At 44.5% G+C, this 7,531-nt stretch overlaps 1 pseudogene; it reads right to left on the bottom strand.

The window, feature by feature from the left end:
* Positions 1-266: 266 nt before the first annotated feature.
* Positions 267-1,147, bottom strand: LOC125507645 (annotated as a pseudogene).
* Positions 1,148-7,531: the final 6,384 nt, after the last annotated feature.

The raw sequence follows: 7,531 nt of genomic DNA, 5'->3' as shown, positions 1-7,531 counted from the left end.
AAATTTTGTCCACCAAAAACAATCGAGAAGCCCTCATAAAAAAAATACAAAATCAGTGTTCCAAGCTTTTTGCACCTTTGAGAGGTGATTTTTTTTATTTGTGAAAACTCCTAGAATGTTATTTGCTCACGAAATTTTGCAAGAAGCTAAAACTTTTGGTCTTGTTTGATGTCAAGAAATTCAGAATTTTTCAATTTTGTTTTGTATTTTTTCTGGGTTCACTTTTCATCCAGGTGCACCTACACCCCGGAGCAGCGAGACCTTTCTCAGTCGTAAAACCCTGCCGGATCGGTGACCTCCATCACCCTCGCGATCTCCTCCAAGTACCCTTCGACCTCGTAAAAATTATTCTCTGCGACGGCGTGGCTATGGTCAGTCTGGTGGAAGGAGACCACCGTCAACAGTGTATTCTGTGGCTTCTCCTCCGGCTCCGGCGCGGCTGGTGCAGCATTCCATTGCCCCTGGAACTGCTGGTTGTGCATGGTGGCCTCGTAGAAGAAGTTGTTGCTGTTTACTGCGTCCATCTGGCTGACGTACTACTGCTGGTGCTGCTGCTCGGGGATGCACGGGGCGGCGGATGCAGGCAGTTCATGTACTCGTCGTCGACCTCCGAGGACTCGAAGTTCCCCGTGTTGGATCTCTGGTCGGCAGCGGATGGCGCGGGCGCCGTCCTCCATGTCTGCTGCTTCCGGTAGGTGATGGTCCTCCTGAAGATCCTGCAGATGGTCCACACCTCCTGCATTTTCAGGTCGTATGCGCACACGTTAGAGTGTCAATGTTACACTTTGAGCACATCACACGTGCCCCGGACCGTGACCTTGTGTGGAATGGAATGCACGCGTGGACCACTTACGGCTTCCTGCATGCTTGGGGAGGCGTCTTGGTCATGTAAAGAAAATGCACTTGATCACACAAGGGAGAGGAGCTTACTGGGGAGATCCCATGGGTCGTGTTTGTAGATGTCCATCTCCCGGATGACCTCGATGCTGAGCGACTTCACGGCCACCTTCCGCCGGAGGTAGAAGGTGACGAGTTCCTCGTCGGTGGGGTGGAACCGGTTTCCCGGCAGCACCACGTCGTCCTCTTCCTCCACGTCTCCAGCGCCGCCGAGCACCATCTTCTCGTCGCTGATCAACATCTCGCTCATCTCCGCCTTGGCTACTGTTGGCGTAGGTCCAGACTCATCTGGGCCGAGTACTTTCCGGCCCTACACAGCTGCAGTCTGATTTGATTGATTACTGGAGCAAAGCACAACTATTTATAAGAGCTCCCGGGTGTAGGTGCACTTTGATAAACAGTAAATTTAGAAGAAGAAAAACGCGTAACAAAATAAAAAAAAATCTGAATTCTCCGACACGCTAGAACTGATGCTGTCAAATGAGGAACTGACATGCAGGACCCGCACCACAGGGAACTGAGGCCTAGTCAGCAGAGCTTCGCTGGCAGAGCTTTCTTTTTGTGGTTTTTTACGGTACCCTGGTACTCCGTAGGCGAGCTTTTTTACGGTACCCATAAGTAAATATGAGCCATCCATTTACTCTAATCTGATGGATACAATTGTTTGGTACTCCAATATGGATACCTGGGAGTACCATAGCCAAAAGTTGAGGAGTACGTTGATTTCAAGGGTGAGTACCGATTAAATCCAACCCTTGGTTTAAAAGGGTAGTTTGGGTAATGTTAATTTAATTTTGGATCTAATTCCCTGCCGATTGGCTGGTCGAGAAGTCGATGTCGCCTCCCTGATCGAGTTACCGTGCACAGCCATGGCCGTGTCCTCCCCGCAGGCCCATTGCATGCACCTGCCGCTGCCTGCGCTAACTTCCGTCGCCCGCGAGGCCTCTCAGACGCCGCATGCCTTATCTGAGTACTTGCCAAGCAGTCAGCCAATTGCATCATTGGAGTTCCTCGATCTTGCCGTTGCCAACAAATCTTCCTGATGCATGGCCGAGATCTCCGGCTGGTCCGCTATGGATGATGATCACATCCCGTATTTAGTGGGGAATCAAATACCACATACCCTCACGTAATACCACGTTAATTACCAATTTACCCTTGAAATCAACGTACTCCTCAACTTTTGGCTGTGGTACTCCCAGGTATCCATATTGAAGTACCAAACAATTGTATCCATTAGATTAGAGTAAATGATGGCTCATATTTACTTATGGGTACCGTAAAAAAGCTCTTCTTTTTTCTCTTTTGATTCCTCTTGAATCTGATCTACTTAATGTGTAAAGCACGTGTGTTTGTAAACATAGGATGAGGTGTGTGTGTGTGTAACATAGTAAGAGTGATATATAAATATTTGTCCCAGGCGTCTGTTTAATTCCATCAGTCATGTGTGACCATTCTTGTCACTTGTTCTGGTCACTCAGATATGCACATGTAACTTAATGTCACTGATTCAACAGAAAAAAATTAAAATAAAATCGATAGTGTGGTTTTATTGTGTGCTTGTTCCTGTTAGTGTTTGATGTGTTCCTGACAATTTTCATACAAAAATGAAAATTATGCTTAAAGCTGAAAAAATGGTGCTTGGTTCTTTTTAGAACACGTCTCACTACTTGTGTTTTCCCATAAACTTTGAGGCGAACGGCCACCAGCAGCGCTTGAAGGAACAGCTCCTTCACTAATTAAGCAGCGAATGCGCCAGTTCGACCGAGTCCGACCCGACCTAGCAATCAACGGCCGTTAACGGCGTGCCATCCCCGGTTGGCTCATGAGGGGTTTGCCACGTGAAACCGTGCTAAACAAAAGTTCAGTGTTTTTTGTCATTGTAAAATAAATTTCGGTGCGGTGAAATTGCAACGTTTTGAAAAGTTGTGCGTAGACGAGTACTTTCTGTCAGAATCGCAGACGTGGATCGATTCTTGGCTTGGAGACGCACGTTGAAAACTAGCTAGTCGAAGCTAGCAATCAGCGGGCTGTACAAACACGTACACGCGCGCGTATCTATACTTCTATACTATTATTAAACAAGCAAACATTTTCATCGCTAAGTACACGCAGACTAATCTATACGTAACAACCCCGACAAACTACAGCCTCAGGATTAGACTGACTTAATTAGATCTAACCATCGAATTAAAACTAACCCTTACAAAAAGTGACTTTAGCAATTTTAACTGGCGGACGAAAACTCTGCCACCGGAGGAATAATTCCACCCCTAGCGTTCGCGTCCCGTCAAAAGAAAAGAAAACACAAATGAAATCTCACGCCGGCGCTGCACCGCCGCCGCCGTTTGCTCCAGATGCCCTGCTTGCGTCGCCGTCGTGCCTGGCGCCGCCGCCACGAGTGCCCTTACCGAGGTAACTTAACCGGGGTTTGCTGAGCGGAGAGATTCAAGGCAAAGGAGCCGCCGCCGTGCAGGAAGCTCTCCTCCACCCGGCCCGTTGGCGTCGTTGCCTTCGGGTTCAGGCCAAACCGCACGGCGTCGGTGATGGCCGCCTCTGCTCCACAACGGCGACGGCCTCTTCTAGGCGGCTACACCACTCCGTCCTCTGCCAGGTCGCCGCCGCCAGGGACGTGGACACACACGGGGCGGCCGCCCGCCAGCGAACGATGACACGCGTGCGAGTGTGCGCGGCGCGGACCACGGATCTTTCCCTGCCGCTGCCGAGTTACCTGCTCCCAGCGATGCCCTCTTGTCTCATCCATACAGGTCTGCCCCTGACATCTCTTTCCCTCTCAATCTCTTCATCTGCTGTTTGTTTTCTCAAACTCACGTAGATCAGAAAGCACTTGATCCATCAAAACGCTGAATCATGTGCGTTAGGTTATCTAATCAGGTTTCTTTCCTTTTATCAACTTCCTGACAATATTGTATTGAGGAACATATCTTCTTCATTACTGCTCACTCCTGCAATACTGACAAGCATTTCATAAGACAAATAATGTGTTTCCTCGAAATCGTACATCTATGTGGACTGAACATACCATCCTGAACTACACAAACAAGGAAGCGTTGAGGCCTTCAACTTACTCCAGTACATACTATAGCCACAGTCCAGTATCCCCGGGCATCAATGACATGTGTCCTTTTGTACTGCACTCTCTTGATTCTCGCTTGTCCAGGTTGCCACGGGGAAGAGGTGTGGTGGCGGCCAAGACGAGAACAATGGGACACTGAAGTCCCTTGGATGTCCGTGTTTATCACAGGTGCTCTCTCTTTCTCATCTTTCTTTCCCTCTACTTTATCCTAGATCAGTGACTACTAATTTCCATGTCTACTGGGATGATAAAAGTTGGCAGGTAAACCTTTGCGACTATGTCAATCACTGCTTTGTTTAAACTCATAATTCATCCCTTTTAAGCTATCAAATCATAAGACATAGTCTTGCTGTTGATTTTTCCTAATTCCCACTTTATTGCTTCACATAGACAATTTGGGGCTTATTTGGAATAACCTGCTCTGATAGTGCAGGAAAACATCATAAATGAAAACAAAAGATTTCATAAGAAGGCAATACCATGATTTGGTGGAGAAGACGAAAGGCTTTGTGTGGAAAATTGGGTTTGAAACTCAAAAGTAGATTCTAAACTATTCTTTTGGCTGCTACTGCTCTATTCTTCAAACATCTTTCCGAAAAATTGAAAGACAAATATGATAATGATGCATCTCTGCAGATAAATACAAAATCAGTACTGTTCAGGGCCCAAATTCTTGATTGAACTTATGGTCGATTTCAAATATTAGTTCACGTACACTTGCCAAAGATAGGTAATAACCTATTTGAGCAAATTGGAAACACATTCGATCAGGAGTGGTAGAAATTCTTAAGGGCATTGGGATATTGAACTGCATGTACTGATGCGTGTGTTGTTTTTCAACTCAACCTTGCTCTTCCTGATTTTGGAACCGTTGACACGCACTGCACACTCATAGGCTCATGGCATTCTCACGGAAAAAGACCAAAAAGTTATGTAGAAATGTCTTCCGGGGATAACACATATTTGTTCACTGTTCAGGTTGATCCATCCTATTATTTTATCCCCGTAGGCATACTACTCATCTCCTCTTAATACCGATTTTCTTAAATTGTTCCGACTTTTGTGTTTGCTATATGCAGCTAGCTTCGGCAGGTTTGTTAGGCTAATAGGATGGTAGGGAGCTTTGCTACATAATAATACACAAACGATACTGGAGGATGTTTTGCAATTAGCAAGGTACTTTGTTTATGAGCTGATTGTCAACTTTCTTAAAAAGATACGTGGTTGTTGTATCCTATCCGACAATATAAAACTTTTGTCATGACATTTCCTTGTGCAGTTCAAGGTCACATGGATGATGATAGCTCTCAGGTGTATCTGATATTTGTTGTTGGGTATTGTTGCCGTTTCTTCCTATTATGTCAATGTATATTACTTCAGTTTCCGTATTGATATTGATACGGAACTGTCTCATCTTCCAATGTGAACATTATATACTTTCTCTCTCCAAATCCCATGAACATTCCTGTAAAAACAGTGGCCACTTGCATCACCGGGATAGATTATGTAAGTGTAGTGCAGTTTTCTCTTCTCATTACATACACTTATTGTAATAAAAGTAGCCATTTGCATCAGTGGAGTAAATTATATAAGGCATAATTGATAATGCATAGACTTGCATTTGAGACGAAATAGGTTCTTTTTGGCATCTCAATTATTAGTCTCAGAACACTACTTTTCATACTCTTCTACATCTGAAGTATTTATGACTATCATGCTGAAGACAAATCGTTTCTTGCTCCTCTCGATTGAAAAAATAAACAAGAACATTGAATTATTGATCTTATCTTGGACTATTATTTGTATTTAAATTTTTAAATCTTCTGCGGACTGCCACAAGAATCAAGTGTGGTAGACACCTCCTGGTATCAGTGTGTGACTTGTCCCAGTCGATAGGGTTTGCTGCGGCTCAACACGTCCTGACGCCGCTGTGTGATTCATCAGTTTGCTGTCTCCATCCCGTGAGAGTTTACTAGAGACTTATTTGTTCATTTCCTCTCTCCATGGATATTTCAAATTACACAATGCGATCTGCTCCTCTTCTGCAAACTGGTCACCAATCCCTAGGTGGTGAATCATTTTTAGGAATTACGGTGTTGTTAATAGTCTATAGATCAAAAGTACATAAGGCATCCTGAATGTTGCGTCCTTTCTATCAAACAAGTGTTTAGATAAAGATTCCTGATGCACGTTGCATGATATTGACAGATTATTTGCTCCATTTATCGATGCCCAGATGATTTATGCTTATCTACTAAAGTTGCATAGCATCACTAAATGTTATGCCTTTGAAATGATATATGAAAACCAGGGTTTGACAAAGATTTTGATGTTTTACTTGGTGCTCTGCCATTAATGAGCCTGTAATGTTTTTGTTTAAATTTATGTAAGTTGATCCATGTATTGCATGTGCAATATTACTATTTTGATAATAGTCAAGACGTGCGTTGCACGTGCATACTTACTTGTGTACCAAGTCGCCGGAAACACAGACGCGGAACACGAAGATGGCTAAAGGCCCGTATCGAGCCTTTACTGTTTATTGCTTTCGATCTTCATGTTGATTACACGGGGTACATCAATATTTATACTCTCTCCGTTCCAAAATAAATATCTTAACTTTGTACTAAGGGCATGTACAATACTCCTAGTTGATAAAATAGTCTTATTTTAATTCTTGCATGTAATTTAGAGATGACAAATAAATATATCTACAATAGGTCATCTCTTAATCTTCAATGATTAGTTATTCTTAAAAACATGGTAAGACATAGTGTTCTAAAACATCATCTATTGTCTTCTCTTAAATAAAAGAAGACAAGTCTTTCTTATAATTTCTTTCTCCTCCATCTTATTATTTATCCTACGTGGCATTTTTAAGATAGAACCATTGTACATGCCCTAACTATCTCAACTTTGTATTAAGCATAAAGTTGAGACACTTGTTTTGAAATGGAGGGAGTATTAGCTAAGCTAGTCCTACTTGGTGATTGTACCAAGTCCGTACCGGACTGGTCACGGTTGATTCCAACAGGCACCAGGAACAGGAACACCAGCGGGGAGCAGCCTCATGGGTTCCTCACCAGCACGGTGACCCAGAGGTTCCCGAACTCGGCGCGCGCCACGTTCAGGGCGTGCATCAGAAGACCGCTCCACCAGGCGGACATGAGCAGGGCGAAGAAGGTGCCCTCGATGCCCAGAGGGCAGAGCTTCAAGCAGAGCACGAGGAGCTGCGGCCGTTTCACCTGCCCGAATAGCTGGGAGACGCTGTTGCCGATCACGGCGAAGAAGTAGCCCGCTATGCCCATCTTGAGGTACAGAAGGACGCGAGCAGCAAACCGACTGAACTTATCAAACAGTAGATGAGACCATGAATCCCCGCAGAAAAGAAATGCAAGGTCCCATCCATCAGTCTTGTCGATCTTTGTCATGTTTTTCTAGTGATCTAGTCTATGTAATACTAGCATCTGAAGAACTTTTGTAGCAGAAGGAACTACCTCTGAAAATGCAAGTCCGGAGCTCGAATATGTGTTCCGG

The sequence above is a fragment of the Triticum urartu genome, chromosome 5 (assembly GCF_003073215.2).
Source record: "Triticum urartu cultivar G1812 chromosome 5, Tu2.1, whole genome shotgun sequence".
Classification (NCBI taxonomy): Eukaryota; Viridiplantae; Streptophyta; class Magnoliopsida; order Poales; family Poaceae; genus Triticum; species Triticum urartu.
Note: the sequence above shows the minus strand (reverse complement) of the source record. Positions and strands in the feature narration are given on the sequence as shown.